At 40.2% G+C, this 17,948-nt stretch overlaps 1 protein-coding gene across 3 annotated transcripts in view; it reads right to left on the reverse strand.

Moving 5' to 3' along the window:
• Nucleotides 1–17,948, reverse strand: part of ptprfa (protein tyrosine phosphatase receptor type Fa) — a 385,056-nt gene that overhangs the window by 306,384 nt on the left and 60,724 nt on the right. The window contains exon 3 of one of the 3 annotated variants that reach the window (XM_085433425.1): nucleotides 15,814–15,904. The exons of the other annotated variants lie outside the window; for them this stretch is intronic. The gene's annotated coding sequence lies outside the window, so the exon portion shown is untranslated. The remainder of the gene's footprint in view (nucleotides 1–15,813; nucleotides 15,905–17,948) is intronic. 3 annotated transcript variants of the gene reach the window in all.

The following is a 17,948-nucleotide window of genomic DNA, read 5'->3' on the forward strand; positions in this document are numbered from 1 at the left end:
GTGTGCATGCATATCGTTTCGTTGGCATCTTTAGTTGTTGTTTCATGTTTGACCAACATCTCCCGGAGCTCCAAATGAAGGATTCATCACAAAGACAAGAGCACACAGAGCTTTGACACTAATCAATTAATACAACCTCACACAATAACCCTGCTAACAAGCTCAAAAGCGGAGCACAAGCTACACAAAAGTAGGATTAGTTCTATTAGCACAGGAATCTCAGAGGCAATTAACCTGCCGCAAGCAAAGCCCCGTCTCAGATTCCAGCGTGAGGCACCAAACGGCAGAGCGGGAGGAGGATGATAGTGAGGCCAAGTGACGAAGGACGAGGGGTGGGGGTGCTTTTAGAAAGCTCACCATGCCGGGGTAGAAAGAAAAAGGCGATTGGTTGTAGAAAGCAGTGATGAGATAGTGACCTATACCAACGACTACCACTGAACATACAAGCCAGAATGGACGACAGAAATGGAAGTTTACTTTTCCTCTGCTGCACCTTTCATTTCCCACGATTTCTGCTTTTCTCTCAACACCGCTGCCACTGGGAGAATGACCACAACTCACAAAGCCAACACACAAAGTTCTCATTCACACTTTTAAGAGCCTCACTGATGTTCCAGGAAACAGTATAAGGCTGCGTCCTCACAAATAATGTGCTAAGGAACAGCATAGGAAGGAATAATAAAGGGAGGTGGGGGGAGGGCATGTACCCAAAGCTGGACGTGGAGTACACTTACTCAAATAATTTACTGAAGAACTTTATGTAACATGATTCAAGTGAAAACTGTCAAAGGGTACAAAACAGAACAAACCCAGGATCATGGCAGTGATGTCATCTTATCCTGCGATACTTTAAACGTAAATATGATGCTTTATATTCACTATGACTTAGTGTAGTACAACTCTGCATAATAACTGTTTTCCTCAAGTATCTTTTAATTATTTAAGCAGTCTTTCACTTAAATACTTGACATTCAGTCAAGAGTTTATATATTACTTTTTTTGTTTCACACTGTGTTTACTTCTGATAAATATTCTAATTTCTTAAACCCTTGAAACATGAGAGATTATCTAGATCTTTGAACAAAGGAGCAAAATGTTTCTCACATAACAGAAGTGTTTAGTTTAATGTTAAGTATTGAAAATTAACAATTATTTTGGAGCAGATTAGGATGTTTAGTTTAAAAAAAAGAGTTGCATTAATATGTAGCACAGCTAGTCTTAAGCAAATCATGGTCTCGTTAAACTAACGACAGGGGCTGCATAAGACGCTGGGATTAGCGCCTGGGACGGTGTGGTGGAAAGTCAAAATATGAAATTTCAGCATTCCCTAAAGGTCGGTCGGCTCTCTGGTGGATATTAGACAACCTGTTGGTAGGGATTTGTTCATGTCGCTCCAGGGAAGCTGCCTTATTTCTCACCTTGTTTGATGTTTTTTTTCTTAATAAGATGCATGAAAATGAAGAAAACATGTTGCAACTGTTCAGAAACTAAATAATTCATAAGCAAAATGATGGCTAAGCTTTATTTATTTTTTTATTTCATATAAAGTAAGCTGAACAATGAAAATCCACCTCGTCACCGTATTAGTAGTGACATATATACACCTACGTGGGTCGTCTGAATCACTAAAGCGTACACATCGTGGTGGTGATGGCGTCTTTTGGAGCAATTTCAATGCAATTTTCTGGTAATTTTAATTAATTAATTAATTAATTAACAGACAAAGAAAAAGCAGTCTATGCATTATTTTTGGTAAGTGACAGTCTGTTATTTTATTTGCATGGTACATAGCACTGAGTATTTGAAAAAGCTATGTTTAGATTTGTTCACTAAAAACCAAGAAAAGTCTATTTAAAAAATGCAAACACTAAAGAAAATACTGAGCAGCTGACTGAATAAAGTCAAATATGAGAAGCAATATAATTATGAGGAAAACATTTTCTGTGTCAGGTGCAAGGTGTGTGAGCTGCTGTGAGCTTGTAAGGTACAACTTCAAATATCAAGTCTATCAAAATAAAACGGATTCAACATGAATATAAAACATGGAAAGGTCTGCTTTGTTGGCTTTACATGAATACAGTTTGGACAGGGTAAGCCTAACAGACATGAATCCTTATTCTCAGACTTTTGGAGATCAAAACTGGCAAAAATGAGTTTGTCGTGACTCATTTTTAATGTTTTTTTTACCACTCAGGTCTTGGAACTGGTTTACCTGCAATGCCTTGTTAAATCTCTTGGATGCAACGTGAATCTGTGGATTGTTAATTTTCTCTAAGAAACTTTGACTTTGTGTGAGAAATTACTTAGAAACTACTAAATAAGCCGAATCTTAAATTCATTATTGGAAGGCTTTAATGATGTGTTACTCGTGGAGTGAAACAAGAAGGAAGAATTCATCAAACAGCAGTAAACAGACCTCTTTAGGTCTCTGCACTAAATCACAGCCCAATCTTAAGTTTCACTTCTGCAGGCAAAGTGAAGTCTTCGATATAGACTCTCTGTTTGTTCATTCTTCCCTCTTTGTCCTCCTTCTTTGCCATTTGTGTGAGTGTGCACAAGTGTGTGTACGAGCGCAGACCCTTGTGTGAGGTAAACTCATCAGGGTCTTTTGTTGTTAAGTGCAATCCATGAATGCTGCAATTCAGCCAGTGAGAAGATGATGTTCCAAAAGACTCTAAATAGATATCTGAGAGGCACTTTTGAAGTTATAATGATGAAAAGAAGTCTCCAAAGACACGAGAGCAGGTGGCCTCGTTCAGCATTAAAACTTCACAACTTGCTGAACAGCAAGTGCTTACCTGCATTAGGCTCCATGGAGAAAACAAAGAGTATCCTGGGCTGAATTAGTGTTGGCAGTCTTCAGCGATGTGCCTCAGAAGTGACAGAACAATTCCCCTACAAAGCCCATAAAGGATTTCTCCTCCAAGCTGCTGGAGCAATGAGCCCGGGCTGCAGCAGCGTGATTGATCTGATCGCAGATTACCTCCTTGTGGCTGGTAGCGCGGGTTCAGAGCTGTGGATCTCTCCTGGGAGGGAGAGCTAGTGAACAGCCTGCAGCTCTGTGCGCAGAACTAGTCAGCCAGCAGCCTGTGTGTGGAGCATGATGTCACAGGTGTTAGGTTTCAGGGGAGGTTTGTGGAGGCCGAGAGGCGGGCTCTGTTCTGCTGGGAAGCTGTGCTTTGGGTTTAACCCAAGGAAGGTGAGACAGGCTCCTCCCTCTTACTTTACCTGTTGTTAGCGGAGAAGAGCAACAGAAAACAGAGCTCCAATCTGCAAACCCCATTTCTGATATACTTGTATCATAATACAACAATATGCTAAATCACATTATGTAATGTCATTGCAAGGACAGTTAAATTAAACTTCAGCAACACTATCAGTAGATATAATGTCTCATTCCATTCTTAAAATATTCAGATATGTCAAATATCTTCTGTTCAGCCAACTCTGATACTATGAAACTTTGAATCATATGTATGCAAAAGAAGCTGTTGTAAAAATTAGTTTGAGAAATCATATTGGAAACACAGATTTTTGGGTTCAGGTCTTCCTCGTTTTGTTGTTGCTACTTTGTTGTGTTTGCTGACTGAGCTTGTGTGATCACACCTTGCAGTCTTTTGGGGTTTTTCTTGTTTGCTGTATTCTGCATTTCTCTCCTCTCCTTCATACAAAAAGCAAAAACTTTTGTGATTATATTTCATCAGCTCATTGTGCTGCACAGCCAGAGCAGCAGCTGGTCCTGGGAACATTTTTACTCATTACATATTCCCATTTCAGATCTTTGGGGTTTTGCTACATCGTTTCACTTTTGTTTCTGACTAAAACATTTCTCCATGACTTTCAGAAAAAAGTCTTTATTTGCTGCAGGGTCTGTAGTCTTTGGTCACAGTGATCACTTGTCAGAAACTTGACTCCTTTTCACAAAATAAAACAGGTTGTTTTGCACTCGCTTATCAAACAAAGCTTTATATCAATCAGAAACCACCAACTATGAGTCATCTAACACTTCTCTGAAAATATTTCTATAAATGCCCAAATAAGCTTCCAAACTTTTGTTAGTGAACACATTGGACATCAAATACACACTGAGGCGATCGCTGAATGAAAATTAATTTAAAAAAAGTTTTTGTCTTCCAAATAACTCCACGCTCCACTGCATGTGAGCAGCTTCAAGTTCCTGGGAGTCCACATCTCCGAGGATCTCACCTGGACGACCAGCTGCTCCAAGCTGGTCAAGAAGGCTCACCAGCGCCTCTTCTTCTTGAGGACTCTGAGGAAGAACCACCTGTCCTCAGACATCCTGGTGAACTTCTATCGTTGCACCATCGAGAGCATCCTGACCAACTGTATAACAGTCTGGTACGGGAACTGCTCTGCCTCGGACCGGAAGGCGTTGCAGAGGGTCGTGAAAACTGCCCAGCGCATCGCCGGAGCACCACTTCCTGCCATAAAAGACATCTACAGGAAGCGGTGTCTGAAAAGGGCTGGGAAAATCATCAAAGACCCCAGTCACCCATCACATGGACTCTTCACCCTCCTGCCCTCTGGGAGGCGCCACAGGAGCCTCCGGACTAAGACCACCAGGTACCGGAACAGCTTCTTCCCCACAGCTGTCAGACTCCTGAACTCTGCCTCCTGACATCTGACCCACGTTAAACTCATGGACTGAACATACACACACCCACAATGGACAACTGTACCCTCAAACACACAATAATAACATGGACTGAACCACCACTCACAACCACTAGCACTTTATATAGCCTCTGTAGAAACTATCTACACCCTCACTTATCTTAACTGCACTACTGTATAGCTCTGTGTAAATAATCATTCTGTACATTCAATAATCTTTAATCCTACAACTGTTTACAACTTGCATAGTTCCCATTTCTGTATAGCTGTATATCTCAGATTCTGTAAAGTTATTTATTTCATATTCTGTATAGTTTTTCATATTTATATCCTGTTCATATCCTGTACATAGCTTGTACTCACTACAGCCTGTACATACTTATAGTTATAGAATATTCACAACATACTTCATACCGTGTACATTATAACATACCATAATAGACCCATTTCTGTAATATACTTACATATCTATATATATTGTAATATATCTATATCACGGCTAAAGCACTTCTGGATGGATGCAAACTGCATTCCGTTGCCCTGTACCTGTGCATGTGCAATGACAATAAAGTTGAATTCTATTCTATTCTATTCAATAATCATCCAACAAAATTTTCTTCAAACTGCTTCATTATTTCTCGAGTCTCATGTAAACAAAGAAAACGAGCACAGTCCTTCCTCTGCAGTTATACACAGAAACCTGTTTAGCTGACAGCTCAGGTCAATGAACGTGTGAAACCCTGAGAAATCCAAAGTAACTGCAGTCAATACAAATCTTATGTAGGTCCATAGTGTGGTAAGACTTGGCCTAAGCGGCTAAAGAAGGGCAGGAGACTGATGCTGTAGCGAGTGATTTATTCAGCATTTTTGTGACCAAACAATATTTACAAAAATAAATAAGAAACTCAACTCCATAGTTAACTCGGTTCAAATAAACACAACTGAACTTAGATCAACAGAAGTTACAGTCACATGCACACAGCTACACTGACCTGGTCCTTCAAACACCTGCGTTCTTCTGCTTAAACAGTCCAAACCAAACTCCCTGGACTGCTCCATTAGGTAGGTAAGGCAAACATTTCCCTACTTACTGAAACTCTTTCCTAGCAATAAAACTCTACAGTGTCATCAATACATATTACAGCAATAACTCTATTTCTCTATAAACACACTTTAAAATCAACTTTATTAAATTACAAGGATTCTCCCCCTTCTTCACCTGTGACCTCAGACTAACTAGGAAACTCTAAATACAGGAAGTGAAGCTACGTTTCCTCCTTTTGTTCCTGGGACACAGGTAGGTAAGGTGAGTTCAAACTAGACAATTAACAGTTGAAATAAATAGCATGCTTGATTTAAACCAAGATTATGTTACATAATCTGTAAAAGTGCAAAGCATAAACAAACCCAGTACATGCTTGCTTGCTACAGAATGAGATATGTCTAACTCAAAATAAGAATGTTAATGTGGACAAATGGTGTTTCCACCCACTTTGTCACACTTTTGGACAACAACTAATCTTTTGTATTTTTGCCACATCGTTTCATTGTTTGATAAAAATGTCAAACTTTTGCTTTGATTTTAGGGTTTTAACAAACGCACATTTACATCTGATCCTCTGAAAATGGGGCACTATGTATAAATGTGTCTGTAATTCCTAAACAGGTAATGAAATGCTTTTGTGAAAGCCTCTGAATAAAGACAAAAGCATGCAGTCCAATCACATGTTGACTGATTTAAAACTCGTAGTGTTGGTGTAGAAAACATGCCATTGTCCAAAAACTTATGGACATAACTGTAGATAAAGACTCAATTCTACTGTGACAAAACCAGCTGTTTTAAGCAAATATGACCAACACAAGTTCAGCCCTGTGAAGTAGATTGATATCAATCAGAAATATAATAACAAAATTCAGAAGTGATCAAGAGGCAAAGTTTCTACCAAGAGTAGAAATAGTAGAAAATCCATAATCTGGTGTGGAAAAGAAATTCGACACATAAAGGCAGAGAGACGGAGACAAGTCGCTACAGCCAACATACTGTACAAGTTTCCGCTTGATTCACAAACCCTCAGATGGTATCACCTGTCGGTCCGTTTTCCCCACAGTTTGATGTGTTTAAGCCTCACCAAAGAACCACTGGTTCAATGTTTTTTAAAGGGACTTAAAACTTTTGATTACAGAAGAGTGATTTATCACAGCAGGACCTGGTTCAATGCAAGAAAGTCAATGGCATTAAATCCATGAACAAAGAACATCTCTCTTTACCTGTGCTGCTGCTCTGATGGGGGTATCCATTTTGACTTAACATCACAGAGCAGATTTTCAGAAGCCTGCAGGCTCATGTTTCTCGTAAAGATTTATCATTTCAGCAAAATGAACTCCAGTAATTTCACAAGGTCAAAAGCCACATCAAACAAGCTGTAGTTCCCCTTAAAAGTGAGTGGCCACCTGGTAGAGTTCCTTTCCCTTATTTGAGTTACAACAAAGTCACCCGGCATCTGTGATTACTGACGTGAGCTGCCTCTTAATGACCCTCTGAAATCATAGATTCAGAAGCAGGATGTGTCAGGCTGAAATACAATAATACAATAATCCTCAAACTTTAAAATGTTGGTTTGCAAAAGTCTGGAGGAAATGTTGAGGCTTACTCAGCTACTGAGCAGCAGGGTGCAATGCATCACTTTTCTCCTTCGGGAAAAAGCTCCAACACCAACTTTAGGGGTGGGCTGTTCATATGAAACCTCTGACTGAATGCCCAAAACACACATGCACCACCTCTGCAGTCAGCAGGTGGGGTCAGTTCAGAAAGCAATCATTGTGGACTTCCAGTGGGATCATTGGTGGGAGAAAAAGTGTTTGCTGGGTTGAAAGGTGCATCCAGAGACTGTATGGGTGCTTGACACAGACAACAATACCTACAAGTTTTTCATAACACTATGTACTACAGTGAAAAACAGGACTACACCTTTATTTACTTTTTTATTTATCACGCTGAATTAAAAGGCTCGAGTACTGTGTGACATAGTAAACTGTCAATATCTAGATGGATATTAAAGATAACAGAGAAAAATGGTAGACTGCTGACAAAACAGCTGGTTAGACTTAACATCATCATAAAAATGTTTGTTGAGCCTGCACCTCTTAAACGTCCCTGTTTTATTAAAACAGATGTGGGAGAAGCTGATGTTCCCGCCACATCATCAAGGCTTTCCTTACAAATGTGCTGAAGGAGTTAATAAAGATTTCTTACATCACACATATTGAGTAAAGTGGTTAATCAGAGAAAACGTATATGCTACAATGAAATCACCATCAGACTGCTTGTTAACTTGCTAGTGCTGGCTTTGTTTACACACATCACTCAGATGTCAACAGATCCCAGAGTGGAAAAGGACCGACAGCAGCAGCTTGTCTTACATGCTGGTCTCCTATCAGTGTCATCACAGAGCAGAGGTTTATCCACAATGTGCAAATAATCAGAAAAAGCTGTTGGCCTCATAGCTCGACAAGATCAAGCCATTGTTAGTGAGACAGACAAGCCAACGACACTGAGGGACACAACAGCTTTCACTGGAACTGAAGGCATGTATAATTAAGCCTGCTTCCTGAGACAACAGCTAACTGCAGCTGCAAGATGGGAGTAATTGAAAGGATGGCACAAAGAGAAACTTATGACACAGATCACTCTTTGAAATAAGAGTAGACAGATTTGTTGCTATGATGCCAGGTCTCTCTTGGAAATGAGATTTTTAATCTCAATGAGATTTTTTACCTGGATAAATAAAGGACTAATAAAATTACTTTCTCTTTGTTTGAGTATTATGGCTATTTATAGATTTAACTGATCAAGCAGGGCCTGCCTTGCTTGCCCTGACAGGCTGCCACTGGTAGTAAGTAACATGTGTGATAGTTTGCATCTGGTTCAATACTGCTGCATGCGGGTGAAGCAGGCCGCCAGCTCAGGTCAGCTGCAGGTTTGCTGCATGAGAAGAATCTGTCATAATCTCATTTGAAAATGCTGCAAACACCAGCACAGCGAGCATGGCCAGGAATGGTGCGCTCATGAACGATGAGAGATCAAAACCAACATCAAATGGCCATTTCAGGAATTTTAGCCCTTCTGTCTTGGCTCAACAAGCTTTGCCATTTCAAAAAGGCTCTGGCTCACTTGTCTACAATATTGGCTATATTATAATTATCTCATTCTCGTCCAATCAAAATCAAATGAAGTATCATAATTGAGAAAAAAGCAGCAATGATGCAGCCGTCTTGGTCACACTGTCTGCATCTTTGAACTGTATCCCCTTTATTTCACAGGATAACAGATCTGTTGAATGTGTGCTTGTCAGAATGAGGACGTATTTAAAACAACCTGAATAAACACAACATATACTGATGAAGGATGCTCAAACCTTCAGACTCTGATCACTGAATGATGTTTTTGTAATTGAGCATGAACTTCAATTATCTTCTAATATGTTCTCATCACATCTTTCAAATCATTATTAAAGAGCTGTAATCTATGGCTATTAGATTTTCATTTGGCTCTGCTGCTCTCTATTTTTAGCCTGAGCGCTGTCATTGTGACATGATGGTGCTTAATATAGCCCGTAATATGAATACTATCACACAGGCATCAATGAGATACAGTATAGATCGACTGTCTCCAGGAAGAACGTGACATGGGTATGACATCAAAGCATTTAGGCCTCGGCAAAAACATCAATACACGGACCAATCAATAAGAGTTTTGAAAATCCTGATGCAGGCAACCTGCAGGGCTCCATTAAGTGATCCACAGGCTCTGAAAATAAAAGTCAAATGTAATTTTGATTCAAAGGTTTTTAATTCACTAAACACCATGCCATAAAAGTAATGCAGCAAGGCTATCTATCTATCTATATATATATACATATATATATCTATATATTAGGGGTGCAACGATACTCGTATCGATATTGAACCGTTCGATACAGTGCTTTCGGTTCGGTACGCATATGTATCGAACAATACAAATTTTGTAATTTATTTTATCAACTTTTCTTCTGATGATGCTGTCTGTGTTGAGAGCTCAGTGGATCTGTGTTCGACTACTCCGCCTAGGCTGCACTGTCGAGCGCAGATCCACTGACCCTGAAGGTAAGCGCGTCATGGACTAAAGTAAAACAGTATGTCAGATGTGCCACACAATGCTCAATTGGTGGGAGCTAGTGCGTTAGCGCAGTTAGCTCATTAACGTGTTGGCCGTCCAGCCCCATGCACGGGGTGATCCGCGGTAGCTTGTTAACGGAGATTTGCCGTTATGGCGTTAATGTCATTTCAACAAGATTAAGGCTGACAGCACTAGTGGGAACACAACGAATATGACTGCACATTTACACCGACATCATCCTAGTGCAAAGACAAGTGGAAGCAGACAAAAACGACAAGCATGCTACAAACTTTACCCGAGTCATTTAGACAGCCGTTAGCACATGATCCTCCTTATGGGGACCTGATATGTTTAATATGCTGCTGAGAATATAGCCCAGAAGAAGTGGATAGTATAGCTTTTATTTTGAAAGAGCCATTTCTCTGTAATAAACTCTCTTTTCCAAAGATGAGGGATTCCTCAATCAGATAGATTTATTATTTTATTACTTTGTTGTTTCAGCAACATTACATTTAAAAACTGTTCTTTTGAGTGAAAATATATATTTATCATTTTAATAAATGACAAATTAAAAAAGCATGAACATTTTTTGTATCGAAAAAATATCGAACTGTGACACCAAAGTATCGAACCGAACCGTGGATTTTGTGTATCGTTGCACCCCTAATATATATATATACATATATATTAGGGGTGCAAAATATATATATATATATATATACATATACATATATATATATATATCCCTACAGAGTAGGGACCATGGTGTGTTTAAGAACTCTTTAAGGCATGGCTACAAATTACCATCATAGCCGTAGCGTCCTCATTTTGCAATCTGGCACTTGGGATATCTTACTTCACAAAAGCAACACAAAGCTTTGTAGTTTAAGGACTAAACTGGAGTTCACCAAACTGATGGGGATCATCTAACATTCCCTGAACCCATGTCCTTTAGACGCCATGTAAAATTATGTGAGAAATCACCATACCTCACTTTTATGAGTCATTAGAATTTCCCATCATAAGCTGTTTTCACATTCGCAGTGCACTCTGAACTTTTCTATACGTTTGTGTTTCACGTGCACCATTGCCCAGTGGTGCATGTGAAACACGAATATCCAACGCAGTCAATAAAAGGTCTTTAACTTCTCCATTCCCAAAACCATGTGATTGCATTTGTGCAGATGTGAGAACTGTGCTGGAAATAATTTGATTTGATTTGAGAGCTTGACCCATGTCCTGGCTCCTGTACGCTCCACTCACCTACACCAATGCGCTACAGGTGAGAGAGGATATGTTGGGGCAATGCCCCACCTTGATTTAACAAAGGCTGCATTTTCTCTTGAGTTTCTGAGAGCACTTTAGCAGTGGAAAACATCACCCTGTCATTTTTTACTATCAACCTGTCGTCATATTTCTGTGACAGAGCCACTAAAATATCTGTATTAATACAAACAGCAGCAGAGAAATTGCCACAATACTGACAGGCATGGATGAAATGGACACACTTGCACACTGACATATTGTTTGGCATGAGAAATGTTAACTGCTTCTAGCAACCATGACTTCACCAGAAACTGAAAACGACACTGGCTGCAGAGATACTTCACTCAATACTACTGCTTTGATAAATGGAAAATAACACCCCATTGAAACCTGATGTCAGGCTACATTAATGTGAAACAGAAACACCATCATAATTCAGTCTATGAGAGCAGCTCCAGTGATAAACACAATGTAACAGTTTTCCTGTTTGATATTAAAGGTTTTCTACAGAATGCAGCGGTCTCTCTGCGTGGATGAGTGCAGCATCATTTTCTGCTTTCTGTTGGTGACAGTTAATGCCGGGAAGGTATTCTGCAGTGTGGACACACTAACGGTAATCAGTGTGGTTGTGTTGCCTCGTGAGATTAGCAAAGTCACAGAGTGGAGATTTATGCCTGGGCAGCGTGATGCCATTATCCTCCACAGAATGCATTAACATTTTCTTTCTCTAATTACAAATACAGCCTCTGTTCATCAGCGGATAATTAAAGGTCTGTCTAAAGGTTTCCTGCTGGCTCTGACAGTCACACACAATGCTCTGTGAGCTGTTGCTCAATCTGAGAAGACTTCACAATCTGTCCAATCAAACCTTCCTTCACTTTGAAACAGTTTGCTTCCCACGGTTCCACAAGAGCTGGAGAACACACAATGAACAGAAATGAAATACTAAAAACGAGCACTCATTTCTTTTTTACTCCCTCACACAGGAAGATAGTAGCAGATAGCACACAGGATCTACTTTGGTCTTTGTCTTAAGACAAGCACTGGTAATATGCAGCCATGCATATGCCTTCACTTGGTATTGAAGTCCAAAGTCATCCTACAGACTACCATCCATGCAGACACACTCTCCCCTGCCACCACCTTGCAGACTCTTCTCGTTCAGGTTCAACTTTGTGCATAAGATAACTGTTTGCACCTTTGTCCACACTTATACTCTACGTTCCTTACTCTTCTTAAACAATGTGTCCACCACATAATTTAAGATGAAGTATGTGATCAATACATGCTTCCATGCTTTTGCCTTCCTTTAGAGCAAATCCACTAACATCTGTCCATCCGCATTTCTCTCCTTAACTTCATACCTATGTAACACCTCCTCTTCATCACCTCTGTTCTCTTAACCTACATGTGCACTGAAGCTTGTTCTCTCCACCCCCCGGGAACACTCTCTACCACTTCACCCAACAAACGTCAACATTTCTTGGACATCCAACCTGTGAGGCATGTGCACTTACATCATTCAACATCGCACCCTTGATTTCCTTCGCATCTTCTTAATAATAAAGAACTTTACATGTAATACACTAAACCTTTGTATCATGTTTACTGTGTCATATCTATGGTGTGGTTTCATAATCAAGACTGTTCGTGAAACGAAGAGCATAAGGTTTAGATAAGTGTTCAACCCTGTAAAATGATTTTTCTTCTTTGTTTTCTTTTAATTAACATTTAATATGCGCAAACAGCGTAAAGGTTTTAATTCTACAGCTGGACTGCATCTCTTCTATATCACTGCAGGATCATCTTTTAGTTTTGCTCAGGTTCACACATCATACCAGTCAGCTATTGGACCAGGATTAGCATCAAAAATAGTTAAGATATCACAAATCTTCGGGTATGTTCAATTTGAAAACAGCATGTTTCCAGGTTGAATTACACATTTTCTAGAAACATATTGGTGGGTGTGTCACAGATGTTACACAATCAGCAGAAATGTGTGTATAAACCCAGCTACATTAAAAGGCAGAGCACAGCTGCCATAGCATGAATCTTCATTTCACGTCTTTCAACTCAAATAAACGTTTTGCTCCTTTTTGTCATGGCTGAACATCCTGCCAGGCAAAATGGCTTTAACCGAAATTCAAGTTAAGCGCTGCGAAACTTTCTTCTTTCAGCAGATGAACTGAAGTGTCACACTCTGAATGTATTCGGCACAGTGAAGCTCCAACATCTAACAGAAGCAAAAACGATCAAAACACATTGTTGAGTGCCGAGCATTTAAAGGCTTAAATTACAGCAACTGCACGTTTGAGAAGAGTTGTAAATTCTTGTCTCTTGCATGAAAGTTAGACGTGCAACACGTTCAACCTGAACTCTACCGAATTACCTCCAGCTTTGGTTTATAGAAGAATGCACTTGCATTACTTCTAGATATAAACAAAGGGTGTTGAGTTATTTTGGTAGTATCAGGCTTCAGTCAGAGTTCCAACCAGTGTTGCCAACTCCTCAGTAAGGAAAATCGCTATTGGTTGTCCTAAAAGTCGCTAGAAGTCGCTAAATGATGCCATCGCCTAATTTGCATAATTGGTCATGCTAATCTAATTGTAAGCTATGTTGTTGGAGAGAGAAATAACATCGTGGAAGAGACATAACGTGAGTAAAAAACGTCCTAAATGCATTTAGAGTTTATTTAGAGCTACAAATTAAATTTATTTTAGCAATTATTGTTTTTTTTAATGTCACAATTCCAACCCTGCTCCTTTACCCGGGCTTGGACCGGCAAAAGTGACCCGAAATAGGCGCTCTGGTGGAGTTACTTTGTGTGTGTGTTTATAAGTAGTTTTAAACCTTGTGATCCACAAAACAGCATAAGAGTAAAAGAGTAAAAGAAGAACTGACTGCGTTACAGCACCCGCTGCTTGTTGAGAGTAAAAGCAATACGCGCTTTCACGTCTTTTTTTAGAAAAAAAGTCACTAAGGGGTCTGAAAACTCGCTAAATATAGCGACAAAGTCGCTAAGTTGGCAACACTGGTTCCAACAGATCTTTCATCATAAATAAAACAAAAACAAACTTGAAATTTGTGGTTTAGCTGTGTCAATAATCTCTACGTGTCAAACAAGTCGTTTCATCAGTATGAAACTTTCTGTCCAGTGATTGGTTCCAACTGGACCCAGTTACATTTATTTTCAAAAACTGATTTAATCCTGCAAGCTAATCATTCCCTTCCAGCATGACACAAACAGGTACTTAACATCTCTGTGCTCCACGTCTGTGCATTTTGGGTATTAAAACTTGGAAATCGACATGTCAGCACATGTGAGGGATGATGGAAACCTTGATGTGCAGGGAAGAAGCAGCAGCAGTGTGCTCCAGCGCTAATACTCGCAATCTGAGCCACATGACTGCCACAACAGGCTCCCGTATAATTCTTCTCATGCAGTCAAAAGCACTCCTAATATCCACAGGAATCTAAATGTGTTCATCAGTAGCAATCACCAGCCCCCTCTACAAAACACGCCTGATGATCTATGCTGATGATGTTTTCTAGTGCTTCATAACGCCCACATAGCCCATGGATGTGCCATGCCAGGGGGCCATAATAATGAGGTGATAACAACCCACATGTTTGTTAGAGCTGATGCTGCAGGTTGGCAAAGTCACAGCGAGCTCCACATCTACTCACACCTGTCTAGGCTCTCTGTCCCGACATGAGGGACACGAGGAGCAGCTGCTACAGGAAAGCGTATTCTTTACTGACGTTACTGTACTGATGCTGAAAGCACATCACTGCTTTCAGAGCTGTAACCTATGTGAAGTTATACCTTTAAATAAAATAGGTGTTGTTTTGTTAGCTTGGGATTGATAAGGAAGTCTTTTATTCATGCAAAGGGAGTGTCTGTCAACCAAGTCACTAGCAGAACCGTGACGATTACGATTGGGTTTTCTTTTAGCCATGTATACAGTCTAATACATTTTTGCATTAGTTTTCTGCTATGAGATGGCTAGTAGCCAAACCCTAACCCTACACGGGCCACCACCAGGGGGCAAGAAGCTGAAACATGATGCCAAAGTGGAAGTGGCAAAAACTATAATTAAGGCTGCTTCCAAAGTCAAACTCTGTAGACTCCAGTGTTAAAAAAAATGTCTATAGCACTCAAAAGTGTATTTACAAAAAATAGTCTCAACCGCCATAAAAAACCTGAGTGGGCTTGTTGTTTTACCCATTTTTGTGGCTCACATTGACAGTTATCAGGACACTGATAAAATCAAGACTTCTACACACACACACACACACACACACACACACACACACACACATATATATGACTCAGGACAACAGAAAGCGTTTATAGTTTTCTTTTTGAGTCCATTTTAGAATCAGTCTACAGTCGAGCAGGAACGAATTAAGCACCAATCATGAAACAACTAGAGCACAGTCCCACGAGGCTGTTGTCTGCATCAAAGTAAAAGTGCTAGTTTTGCAGCTGATGATCTCAGATTATTGTTCCAAGTGTCTGACAACATTATAGAAGAGATCCCTAGAGAGATACATCTCACATCAAACAGTGTCTCACTCTGATATCTCGCTGGAGGAGCGTTGTTGCAGGAAGACAACAGGGTAAACATGACAGAGAGGAGAACAGGGAGTGGATCTTACTGGGACCTGAATGATTTAAGAAACAAATAATAGCACATTGTTTAATTGTGGCTACAAAATGATGCATCACAGTGGGGGGAAGTTGCACTGACTACCTTTAGGAGATGCACTGAAGTTGGGGGTAGTGACAGTCCTCACCGTGCTGCATAAACTGTGGAGTTTGGAACAACTTTGAATGAGAGGATTCTGAAAACAAACAGAAAAAATCCAACTTTAGATTCAGTTTCCCTCGGGAGAAATGCCTAATTAAAAGCAAAGTGCTCTCAGGAAGGCCAAATAAAGCCTGTGTTTGAGTTCTTTCATGATTTTGTTGAACTTCCTGCTAAACATGAAGGTATAACAGGATGAAATCACAAACAATCGCTCAGAAAATAAAACCCTGAACATGTTTGTGTAGATTTTATTTAAGAACTGCTGCACATACAAACTGTATTTCATAAAGAAACAGCTCCACATATTTTTGCTAAATAGTAATCACTCAAAGCCCAAAAGAGGGAATTTAGGATCCAGGTTGAACAAAAAAGAACTTTAATCCTCTGTTTAAACCCCTTTAAATCTTTCCATTCCTTTAAAATAACACGTCGCTGTTACCAAGACAAAAAACTCCTGCCTTCCTTTATTCTTTATCATCCACTTCACTTAAGCTTCACAAGACAACAAATATATTCAGACTTTTCCACTGATGAATACTGAGGTGCATCTTCCATTGCAGAGGACAGAATAAAATAGTCAGAATGTCAGAAACTGATCTGAGAATGCCGAGGTGTTTAAAAAGGAGAATTTCATAGTTTTCAAGTAACATAATTTAGAAATGTGTCTGCTGTGTGAGGTTTGCGCAGCCAAAATATGAGGTAGTTGTTATAGTGGATGCTAATGAGCCACTCAGCTGTTTCACAGCTGATCAGCTTGTTAAGTCTTGAAAAAACGACCCTGTTTCCAGGTCCAAGCGTCTGCTGCACTGGATCAGGCACTCATCCTTTTAACGTGTTGCATTGCTTCATCGCATGTTTTGCTAGACATGAGACCCCAAAAACTATTCAGCTGTCATGTTAGGCTTCTGTTGGTCTTTCATGTCTATCATAGTTTGTATGAACTCATCGTATGACCCACACACCAAATATTTAATGCTTACTCTCAGGTTAGTTAGGATCAGGACTTTTTCACAGCAAGTAATCCACAAACCGCACTGCAACATACTGATAGCTGTCCTTGTGTTGAGACTGGGGTTATCTCTCCCACGACTGCTCGGCTGAGGTTTTGTGCATCGTCTCCTGCTGTCATGTGATGGCATTTGTCTCTGCTGATACGGGAATCTCAGAATGTACTTTTATCGAGAGCAATTAAACTCTCCTCCAACATCATGCCTGCAATAATATATTTATGTTAGCCTGCTGATAGCTCTGTAAGTAACATGTCATCAAAACGTTGCTCTTTGATAAAGCTTAGGACTGGATCAGGTGACCCTGAACCTTTTCTGCATAAAAGCCTCGGCTGCTGGGTTTCCATGATGCACTGAGTGTTTCTTAGTGTTTCTTAGTGTGTTTATACACACTTTAAACATTTATAATTAAACTTGTTTTTACCTGTTGAAAGGGAGTTTTTCCTCCCCACTGTCACCAAAAGCTTCCTGATAGGAGGGCGTGTGATCGTTGGGCTTTTCTCTTAGTTATTGTAGGGTCTTTACCTTACAGTATAAGTGCCTTGACGCAAAAGTCTTTGTTACCATTTAAATAAAACTGAATTCATTTAGTGGCGATCGTGGCTCAAGAGTTGGGAGTTCGCCTTGTAATCGGAAGGTTGCCGGTTCGAGCCCCGGCTCGGACAGTCTCGGTCGTTGTGTCCTTGGGCAAGACACTTCACCCGTTGCCTACTGGTGGTGGTCAGAGGGCCCGGTGGCGCCAGTGTCCGGCAGCCTCGCCTCTGTCAGTGCGGTGTAGTGTAGCTGCCATCACCAGTGTGTGGATGTGTTCGTGAATGGGTGGATAACTGGATATGTAAAGCGCTTTGGGGTCCTTAGGGACTAGTAAAAGCGCTATACAAATACAGGCCATTTACCATTTAAAGTATGTGTGCTTAATATGTCTGGACATTAAACTACCATAGTACCTGAGAGAACAGCTGACTGATCGCTGAAGGTTGAATTGTCCCTTCTGCTTTTGCAAACTGAGCATTTGGACCCAGAAATGGTAAACAGTCACTCTTGAAAATGAGATTTAACTGCATTAATAAA

Source organism: Copadichromis virginalis, linkage group LG15, assembly GCF_057382275.1.
Source record: "Copadichromis virginalis isolate Kocher_CV1m ecotype Utaka linkage group LG15, C_Virginalis_male_GT1.1, whole genome shotgun sequence".
Classification (NCBI taxonomy): Eukaryota; Metazoa; Chordata; class Actinopteri; order Cichliformes; family Cichlidae; genus Copadichromis; species Copadichromis virginalis.